Source organism: Oncorhynchus tshawytscha, linkage group LG02, assembly GCF_018296145.1.
Source record: "Oncorhynchus tshawytscha isolate Ot180627B linkage group LG02, Otsh_v2.0, whole genome shotgun sequence".
Lineage (NCBI taxonomy): Eukaryota > Metazoa > Chordata > Actinopteri > Salmoniformes > Salmonidae > Oncorhynchus > Oncorhynchus tshawytscha.
The window spans coordinates 62,665,829-62,677,325 of NC_056430.1; the positions used below are offsets into that span (position 1 = coordinate 62,665,829).

The 11,497-nt window shown below is 43.8% G+C and overlaps 1 protein-coding gene across 3 annotated transcripts in view; it reads right to left on the reverse strand.

The window, feature by feature from the left end:
* Window positions 1–10,963, reverse strand: part of LOC112265074 (voltage-dependent calcium channel gamma-5 subunit-like) — a 32,897-nt gene extending 21,934 nt beyond the window's left edge. Inside the window, exon 1 of one of the 3 annotated variants that reach the window (XM_024442099.2) lies at window positions 9,965–10,430. The gene's annotated coding sequence lies outside the window, so the exon portion shown is untranslated. Of the gene's footprint in view, window positions 1–9,964 lie in introns of all 3 variants that reach the window. The other 2 variants (XM_042302283.1, XM_042302284.1) reach the window with 2 other exon arrangements.
* Between the last annotated feature and the right edge of the window lie 534 nt (window positions 10,964–11,497).

Consider the following 11,497-nt stretch of genomic DNA (forward strand, 5'->3'; position numbering starts at 1 on the left):
GGCCCCCCTGTATCACGATATTGATAACATGACCTCACGGCCCCCCTGTATCACGGTATTGATAACATGGCCTCACGGCCCCCCTGTATCGCGGTATTGATAACATGGCCTCACGGCCCCCCTGTATCACGGTATTGATAACATGGCCTCACGGCCCCCCTGTATCACGGTATTGATAACATGGCCTCACGGCCCCCCCTGTATGGATAACATGGCCTCACGGCCCACCTGTATCACGGTATTGATAACATGGCCTCACGGCCCACCTGTATCACGGTATGGATAACATGGCCTCACGGCCCCCCTGTATCACGGTATGGATAACATGGCCTCACGGCCCCCCTGTATCACGGTATGGATAACATGGCCTCACGGCCCCCCTGTATCACGATATTGATAACATGACCTCACGGCCCCCCTGTATCACGGTATTGATAACATATCCTCACGGCCCACCTGTATCACGGTATGGATAACATGGCCTCACGGCCCCCTTGTATCACGGTATGGATAACATGGCCTCACGGCCCCCTTGTATCACGGTATGGATAACATGGCCTCACGGCCCCCTTGTATCACGGTATGGATAACATGGCCTCACGGCCCCCTTGTATCACGGTATTGATAACATGGCCTCGCGGTCCCCCTGTATGGATAACATGGCCTCACGGCCCCCCTGTATCACGGTATGGATAACATGGCCCCACGGCCCCCCTGTATCACGGTATTGATCACATGGCCTCACAGTCACTTTGTATTACGGTATTGATCGCATGGCCTCACGGCCCCCCTGTATCACGGTATTGATAACATGGCCTCACGGCCCACCTGTATCACGGTATGGATAACATGGCCTCACGGCCCCCTTGTATCACGGTATGGATAACATGGCCTCACGGCCCCTTGTATCACGGTATGGATAACATGGCCTCACGGCCCCCTTGTATCACGGTATTGATAACATGGCCTCGCGGTCCCCCTGTATGGATAACATGGCCTCACGGCCCCCCTGTATCACGGTATGGATAACATGGCCCCACGCCCCCTCTGTATCACGGTATTGATCACATGGCCTCACAGTCACTTTGTATTACGGTATTGATCGCATGGCCTCACGGCCCCCCTGTATCACAGTATTGATAACATGGCCTCACGGCCCACCTGTATCACGGTATGGATAACATGGCCTCACGGCCCCCTTGTATCACGGTATTGATAACATGGCCTCGCGGCCCCCCTGTATGGATAACATGGCCTCACGGCCCCCCTGTATCACGGTATGGATAACATGGCCCCACGGCCCCCCTGTATCACGGTATTGATCACATGGCCTCACAGTCACTATGTATTACGGTATTGATCGCATGGCCTCACGGCCCCCCTGTATCACGGTATTGATAACATGGCCTCACGGCCCACCTGTATCACGGTATTGATAACATGGCCTCACGGCCCCTTGTATCACGGTATTGATCACATGGCCTCACGGCCCCTTGGATCACGGTATTGATCACATGGCCTCACAGCCCCTTGTATCACGATATTGATAATATATGGGTACGAATGCATATGACGACTAATGCATCTCATTTAAAGGGCTTTTGCATGTTCTTCGTTTCAAAGGACTGAGCCAGAGCCATTGGTGTGACAGTGGTAATATAAATATCTCATCTGACCTCTGACTGTGGATGCAACACATCTCTCCCACTACGGTTGACTCACTATGGTGCAGCTATGCGTGGAATGAGACTGGCCTATTCTATCATTACCAATTAACCACTTTATAATTTGGGCAATTAGAAAATCAATTCCATTTAATTAGAAGTGGATGAAGGCAAAAAGGTCCGAAGGCCTTCTCTTCAGACCAAAAGTAAATTTGGGCCACGTAGCTCACTCAGAGGTGGAAAATTACCATTGGTCAGCTAGGAAAGGAGACGAGGAGGTGATAAAGTGATTGGGACACATCCACAGACTCACCAGTCAATCAAATGGGACTTTTTAGCACAAAGGTCCAGCAGGTGTAAGCAATGAGGGGAAAGCAAATGAGGGCCATTATCAGGTAGCCAATCAGTCCCCATTCAGTACAGCTCTTACCCACACGTCCACTTAGATATTAATACCAGCCTTTCAACACCAATGGCTTTGCTAGCATGTGGCGCGCTAGCTTGCGTGTGACGCACTAGCTTGCGTGTGACGCACTAGCTTGCGTGTGACGCACTAGCTTGCGTGTGACGCACAAGGCCATTCATTGACAGGCTACTGTGTTTTATCATAGGGTGGTTAACGTTCGATGCTAGCATCCAGTTGCGCTCGTTACTCCCCCACACACACACACACACAAGGCATCATTACCAAACCTCTAAAAATAGAGATCTATCAAGGCAGTTTGAGCTTCAATGTATAGAAGGCCTACCTCCTGGTGTAGACAAAACTACATTTCAAATAATAGATAACTATAAATGACAAAACGCTATGCCTAAATGACAGGACATTGAATGACAATGCAAAATGACAGAACACCTAAGTCACAACACTGACAGAGCACCAAATGACAGAATACTAAATTATACAAAACATAATGACCGAATAAATGACAGAACATTAAATGACAGAACAAGCCTGACTGTTGATCACGCGTCATCAGTGCAAGATGGTTTAAAAATGTACAGACGTCATTAGTCCTTGTGCGATCAGTCAGAAATAGTCTGTCCATATTAAAGTGGCTGGGGGAATAGGGTAAAAGTGTGTGATTCTCCATTCCAACTCTATGGGACTGTATTTGGACGGTGACGTTTGCAGGCTTTTCGGGCTGGCTGTCGCAGATGGGGAGGCTGGTTGCCAGAGGGGCTCGACAAGTGTTTGGATGGGGAAAGAAGGGCCCAAGACATATGGAATGGACCAGAGACAAGTGGAGGCAGGGATAACTTTGCCATGCCTGGCTTTGCTACATCGTCACTATCTGATGCTAAAAGATGAGGACTTCTAGGATTTGAACCAATATGGACCTGTTTTTTTATTTTTTTTACAGATTTGCCTGTGTACATTAATGCTAGTTAACTGGTTCTATGAAGTGTCCAAACAGCTACTTCCACAGGAAGTTATTAGCAAAGATATTCTGTTGTATATTCATGAACTCTTATACCAGGAGAAAGCACCCAGTGCAGGGTGTTGTGGACTTTTGGGCCATATACAAGTAAAAGACTAGGAGAAATATCCAGACAGACTTATCTTTTCTACAGTGAAAATACCAGGCAGTCAGAAGTGGGAATGCAGTCTAATCTAGTTGACGTCTAAGTGTCATGGTGAAATAGTTGCCATTAGGGCAGAACAATATCCTCTAACTCAACATGAAAATGAGAAAGAAAAGATTAATATGTAATATTTTAGTTATTTCCGAATCCCTTAGATATCATTATCCTAGTGGCCGCATCCTTTTGGAGGAGCCATTTGCTCTGCCCACCCAAAGGATAGCACGATTAAATGCTTATCATCAGTAGCTAGTGGTGTTTTTATTTTTTAAACAAGTTTCCTAGATTGGTATGGATCCACTTATAAGTGTCACATCTTAGACAAAAGACAGAATCCAAACAGGGAGTCTATTTAAGCAATAAGACCCAAGGGGGTGTGGTATATGGCCAATAAACCACAGCTAAGGGCTGTTCTTAGTCACGACACAACACAATTAGAGTAGTAAAAATACATTTCGTCATACCCCATGGTATACGGTCTGATATACCACAGCTTTCAGCCAATCTCCAGTCAGGGCTAGAACCACCCAGTTGATAATTTGGAATATATCATTGTTTGAGTGTCATTGTGTCCAGTCCTCGCCACTTGAAGCACAGTCTTGGCAAAGGCTTAATACCTGTTGCCATGGTACAGTGGGGAGTACAGGGAGCTATGATGATGTCCAACTTGCCAGTTCTGTGTGTGAGTCATTGGTTTCCAAGAAACTTATTGACAAATGCACATAACACACATGCTTGCATCTACACACACACACACACACACACTTTTCAGATTAGATCAAAGGATACCCACAGCCAATAACCAAATTCTGCATCATGTCCATTCACATGCACACAAAGAGATCAACAGGCCTCATTCAATCTACAATGAATACTAATTCAGTCCAAACATTGGTCCTGCCCATACGGGATTATGAATGGCGATTGAGCCGAGAAAAACTGTCTATTGACCAATGTTTCTCATTAGATGTTCAAAGCTTCCAGGGCCTAAACCGGGAGATCCAAAAAGCCTCATAGTCCCTCTTTGCATTATAACAAACTACCTTTGAAGAAGATGGGCACATCCATTCTGTGACTGGAATCCAATACACGGATGAACACCCAACAGCAACAATATATTTCTGTTTAGTGTCTAGTATTTTTTATTACTATAGAAACCTAACAGCCTTATTTGACTGCACCTGAAGCCATTTTGAGCATGCACCTACTCTGGGTTATGTTCATAAAAGCAAGCAATAGAAAATGCTTTAAAATATTCTGCAAAAGAAAACTAAAATTATAGTTTCTTGTTTGACAAGTCCCAGTTCTGTTTCTCCAGTTGGTGCCTTATGAACATGACCCAGGTCTGTTCTGTGGTGTCTCCCGCCACTCACCACGCGAGGGCGGAGTTCATTGTAACAGCGACATCCGAAAATGTGGTCGGAGGCTCCGCAGGAATACAGAGGCCAAATCAAGCTCCGTACCACATCGCCGTGCACCTCTCAAATTTTGTAATAACGCGGATGGCTCCGTACAGCTCCGCATGTTCACGACTGGTTGACTGTAGGTTGGGGCGGGAGGTTCTGTATAAACAAACTCACTTCCTTGACAACAGCTCTGCTCCGCGAAGTGCAAAAAGTAAGTTTGCTCTGACTTCGGCGGAGGCCGCATCATAGTAAATGCTGTATGGCCACAGCAGATATCAGATTGACCATGCATCTAACTGTCCCCAGTGGAATGGAACCCACTGCATCATCACTAATGGAACTAGGTCAGTCAGTACTCTCGCTGTCCATTCAATTAGCACGCACCCAGCCTCATCAGCCTTTATTCAATCCAAAAGCCAACTACCGTTTTTCAACACAACAGTCGGAAAGTCAATGATGGGGGGGAAAAAAACAACCTGCAATGAATCAGAACTCTGTTCCAATAACTCTCACAGCCTCATGGAAAAAGGGTGGTCACTGGTCAGGATCACATATGGAATTTATGTTTAGTCTTTTGATGTTGATATTTTTAGGCTATGGTTTATCCATTGGTTGCTTGGAACCGTCCTTGTTAGGATCTATGGGCTAGTGTAATTTGGGATTTGTAGAGTTCGATTTACATGTCATCGACTGTTTGTAGATGTTGCTAATAGGCTATACCAGCTCATTTGAATACCAAGCATTCTGAACATACTTGCTCATTTGAATACCAAGCATTCTGACCATACCAGCTCATTTGAATACCAAGCATTCTGAACATACCTGCTCATTTGAATACCAAGCATTCTGACCATACCAGCTCATTTTAATACCAAGCATTCTGAACATACCTGCTCATTTTAATACCAAGCATTCTGAACATACCTGCTCATTTTAATACCAAGCATTCTGACCATACCTGCTCATTTTAATACCAAGCATTCTGAACATACCTGCTCATCTTAATACCAAGCATTCTGAACATAGCAGCTCATGCAAATTCAACAGTATAAATAGCCATTTAGGATTCAATTACCCAACTGACTTGGTCCCTACCACTGAACGTGATTGTCACACTAGGACCTGGTTATAATCCAATACAATAACATCTGGCGTTACTCAAACATTTGTCAGTAGTAGAACAGAAATTAATGTTAACCAAAATGTCTGTTTAAAAAAAAAAAACATTTCTCTGTCACTGTCAAGGATTCATCTGTACACTCCTTTCGTAAAAGCCACTGACCCAGTTTCCATGACGGACGGATGTCGCTATGCACCGTCTCCAGAGTAACATGGCTTGTGTGTTCCACTGATGCGAGTTGGCGGTCAGTGGGGTGGACAGCATCAGAGGACTATAGAGCCCTGTGGACAGTGGCTGGACATGGGGGACATGACATGGAGCCCCAACACAGCTATAGAGGGAGCTAGCCACAATCATCACACTCCATAGCCCCTGTATATAACACTTGCATACAGTAGCATAGGCACTACAGGGCTGTGCTAAATCAGTCATACTCATTCGACAGTCTTCCTGACCTACAAAACACTCCGAGACTCCCGGTACGCTTCCCCAGCACCATGCTTACTGGAGTATCTACTATACATCACAAGAGACTGTTGTTAGTAACGCTGTATTTTTGGCTATAGAAATATCCAAAAACCTGTCACTTAGCCCGAAAATAAATACCAGGCAAGGGGACGGCATAAAGGTCATGTTATTTCACCACTGTGCTCCCAAAACAACATTCCAATGGTTCTCCATCTAAAGATTTCAATTTCCAAAACAACAACAAAAAGAGGATTTCATTTTTGAACACAAACTCAACCCAACAGTTAAACCTCTGGAGACTCTGCAGAGGGCATCTTACCAGCCTCGAGTCTTTAGGGTTCAGAGGCAACAACGGACTGCCACTGACTGAGTGCCCGGGGACAGTTCGTGTCAGAACATGTTAGTAGGCTTGAGCAGTGCTTGCCTCGCTCCAAGCCTTTTATGCTGCTCCAAAGGCATCTCCCTGACAGATCTCAGCCAGTGTTTCTTGGCTGTGCTCGCCTCTTCGGTCACACTTTATTTGGATAGTCACGATTTTCCGTCTGTAAGTGCTCTACAGATGGTCATACTATCAGCAAACTCTGTTGATAAGCAACTGCTTGCTAAGTTTAGAATAAGGGTCAGGGTTAAGTTTAGAATAAGGGTCAGGGTTAAGTTTAGAATAAGGGTCAGGGTTAAGTTTAGAATAAGGGTCAGGGTTAAGTTTAGAATAATGGTCAGGGTTAAGTTTAGAATAATGGTCAGGGTTAAGTTTAGAATAATGGTCAGGGTTAAGTTTAGAATAATGGTCAGGGTTACGTTTAGAATAAGGGTTAGGGTTAAGGTTTGGGGTAGGGTAAGGGTTATATTTAGGGTAAAGATAAGGGTTAAGGTTAGTAGATAGTTAGCGTAAAGATAATCTGTAGAGCATCTACAGATGGACTATCCAAATAAAGTATTTCTGCCTCTTCAAACAAGGCTAGAATGTCAGCAGCCTGTCAATCAACTGATCCAAAAATAAAATGAGTAACTGTGGTGATCATTTTCCCAAATAAAATCTTTCAGATGACACTCCACTGTTGATTATGTCAGAAATCTATATGGGATCTGTTCAAATGTATTTTCACTTAAAATAAAACATACAAATTAGTATCTTTATACCTCAGCTGTAGGACATTGAAACTGTATGCTACGATGAACTCTCCCACGGTTCATCATAACATAGAAGCATACGTCATGTTTGAGGAGCAAATGGCAAAACACAGCCAGTCACCCGGAGAAATGGCACATTCTCTGGCTTTGTCACGAGACCAAGTACTCTCTCTTTTAGTGCTTAACTTGGCCATGTCTCATTTGAATCCCATTTTGTGTGCAGCACAATACTAAGGTTCCCACATTAAGGAAGAATATATCAGGTATCAAGGTAAGACCCAGATGCAGACCGCGTCGAAGTAACAATGTTTATTACAGCAACAGCGGCATCGGAACAGGACAGCAGGCAGGCTCAGGTCTGGCAGAGGTCGGTAATCCAGAGGTGGGGCAAAGGTACAGGCAGGCAGGCAGTTCTCAGGGGCAGGCAGAGTGGTCAGGCAGGTGGATACAGGGTCAGGACAGGCAAGGGTCAAAACCCAGGAGGATGAGAAAAGAGAGACTGGGGAAAAGCAGAAGCTGACACAAAAAAACGCTGGTAGGCTTGACAAACAAGACAAACTGGCAACAGACAAACAGAGAACACAGGTATAAATACACAGGGAATAATGGGAGAAAATGTGCGACACCTGGAGGGGGGTGGAGACAATCACAAGGACAGGTGAAAGATCAGGGTGCGACAGAATAGGCTAATGAGCCAGTCGGAAGAAACAGAACTTAGATGTAAAAGTCACGAGTCAGTGTGTTGTTATGACAGTACCATAGGAGAGGAGACAGACAGACAGAAGCATAGGCAGGCTGGCTGAGACAGTGTAATAGTGTAAAGCGGACAGACAGCAGGACAGACTGTACAAAAAGAGGCAGGCCCTGTGATATGGGACCTCCAACAGAAAAAGAGGGAGAGTGGTATTAGCTCCCTGTCAAGCAGATGCTGACGCTGTGTCAGTGTACATTGGCTGTGAATTAGCCCGTGGTAACCGCCAGAAGGTTAAATAACATTGGTCTGTGTTCAGTCTCGAAGGCTACAGGCATGTATAGACTTGGCAGATAATAACTAATTTCTCTCTTACTTCATTATGACTTTAACAGCCATTTTAAAGTCAGTTTTATTCAAAACGATACAGTTAGTTGGTCTTTGATTATGTAACCTTTATTTAACTAGGCAAGTTGGGTTAATGTGAACGTGCATGTATCCTATTACAAATTCTTATTTACAATGACGGCCTACCGAGGAACAGTGGGTTAACTGCCTTGTTCAGGGGCAGAACGACAGACTTTTACCCTGTCAGGTCGGGGATTCGATCCAGAAACCTTTCGGTTACTGGCTCTAACCACTAGGCTACCTGCCGATTATGACAACTATCACGGTATAAACTGGGGATGCAAAGGGCAAGTCTGGCATGCAAGGAACGCCTTTGTCACAAGTGTCGCAGGATTGTAAATAATAATCAACTGTAATTAAAGCACAAGACTAAAATCACCCAATTTCTCATTCTGATCCTTGTTTTTGTTGATTATCTACATGAACAACATGTAGCCCAATCTAACCTGTTAGACTTTCGCTGGATAATACTGATTGGAACTATTCCATGATTGTGTGCCCATGCCACTAAAGCACACATGCCAATACCATGTGCTGCCCAACTCGCCCCAATGGGCTCTGGCAAGGGTTGGGTTAATGTGCACGTGCATGTATCCTATTACTTTATTTAAAAAAAAAAGTTTAAATCACCTTTATTTAACCAGGTATGCTAGTTGGGAACAAGTTCTCATTTACAACTGCGACCTGGCCAAGATAAACCAAAGCACAACACAGAGTTAAACATGGAATAAACAAACACACAGTCAATAACACTATTCAGTAAGGTAAAGTTAGAACGTTTTCGATCGTTTCAGGTTTGGGAGTTTGATCACAGTGATAGTGAAATATGCTATCAAACGGATAACAGCATCACAGATACTCAAACCACCAAACAAAATCGATACGGACTCCACTTTCCACCAACGTCTGCCTGGTCCTGCTCTTCAGTAATGCACTAAACCTAAATTAAATTACCAAGTGGGATGCGTTCAATATCGTTTCGATTTTCAAAGCAAGGGCTTGCAATTATATCTATAATTGCCTGCCAACAACGTCAATTCCAGACATGTCTTTAAAAAAAACTATGCTTACACATTAGTTCATGCTGAAAATATCATTCCCACACAGTCGTAAAAACTACCTGTTCGTATTCACATCGATATGGTAAAAAGTTGTTTATGGAAGTGAAGGTTTTCCCTCCACCTTAAACTCAATAGCTGACTAAATGGATTTGAATATTTATACAAAGGATAGTGTTTATTGTATCATTGTTCGACCTTTACAGTTACATTTTTTTACATTGCTAGAGCCTACATCCCAGGAATAAGCGTAAGCTTCTAAAAATAAGTTATTTTTACAAAGCAGTGAATGTAGAAAACAATAGTATATCACGTGGAGACGAACAAACCAAAGAGGCGCTTCTGAGCACCTATATGTCAACTGAACCCATTTCGGACAGCCTACTAAAGACACTTCAAAAGGAAAGGGAATAATTCAAATAAACATAGTTTACCTTCACAAATAAGTCTCGTCGAGGAAAGCGCTATTTTTCTTACAATACTTTTCCTCTCGTGTCGCTCTACACTTGTCTACAGACTCGCGGAGAAGCAGTGGATGTGTCGCGCACTTAGTGCCCCACAACAGGACAATACTCGTTGCGCACTCCACCTCAGCCTGGCGCCAGCAGTTGGGCAGCGGCAGCCTTTGGGGATATGGTTAGCCTATGAAGCTTCACTGATTAAACAAAATCAAAGTTAGCTTTTGCGAAATGCAGAACACAAATAATGTCCCTCTTTTGGATAAAACTACGGTCCAGAGATTGGCACCCATAGACTTTCGTTCGTCAACGTTCTGGATTCGAGTGAGCTGAATACGACACAGCTCTTCAATCAAGCATCAAACCCACGACGAAGCTTCCATCATGTGACATTCAAGACAAGTACCTGTGGGTGACTTTAGCATCATAACCAATTACATTTAAAAAAGTGATAATTATTTACTACATTATTATTAAACATTTTGTCTGACTATGGTATTTATGTGTGCATAACATTTACAAAGCATTACAACTAAATGTAGCACTGACACCCAAAGGAGACGCATATGGTCATTTATCCAATTATTTACGCGCATATGGCCTATCAGTGTAGCGTCCATAATTAAAAGCTGGCTGGAAAACGTTGATTGCATCTCAGCTATTATATCGCCCCTTGCATTTCCCTCTCCACCCAAGGGAGAACTACTTTTCCTGGCACAATTTGTTAGGCCTATTTCGCAAAAGCTAACTGATTATGTATGTTTGTTGTGGCATCAGTGAAGCTACGACCTGTTATTCTTCCCGTCTATCCATGTTCTTTCGCAGTCAAAGCGTTGCTTTGGTAACATTTCAGCTCCATGGACAGGGCCAGAATATGCCCCACAGGCAGTGTATAAAATGTTGCTGATATAAAATGTGTCCTAATGGATTATAAAGACCTCGAACGTTTTTGAAGTAACAAATTGCCGTGGTAGCTACAACCATAGACATAGAACTGAATGGAATTCTAATTCTATAACTCAGCACCAGCAACCTTTCAAAACTCCACTCCTCTCATTAACCCCTCATTAGGGATATTACCGAACCACTATACTTCATCCCCATCGTAGCTGAACATTAAATATGAAGCAACCGGCCCTGAGTCTGCATCCCAAATATGGCACTATTCCCTATATAATGCTTTGAGGCCCTGGTCAAAAGTAGCGCACTATATAGGGAATAGGGTGCTGTTTGGGATGCACCCTGAGAGTGAAGGGGAGAGAAGGTCAAGGTTGGTGTGTTCATAATTGGATAAATAGATAATTAGTATTGTTTTGGGCCTGGTTCTCAAACCAGTGGCACACTAAATGAGATTACACACTCATTTAGAAGAGGAGTGGCTGTCACTACACTCTGGTAACACTAAACAGGGGTTGTGTGTGTGTGTGTGTGTGTGAGTGAGTGAATGAGTGAGTAGAGAGATTTTTGGTAGAAATTATAGTATTGGTAATAGTAATCATAGGGATAGTT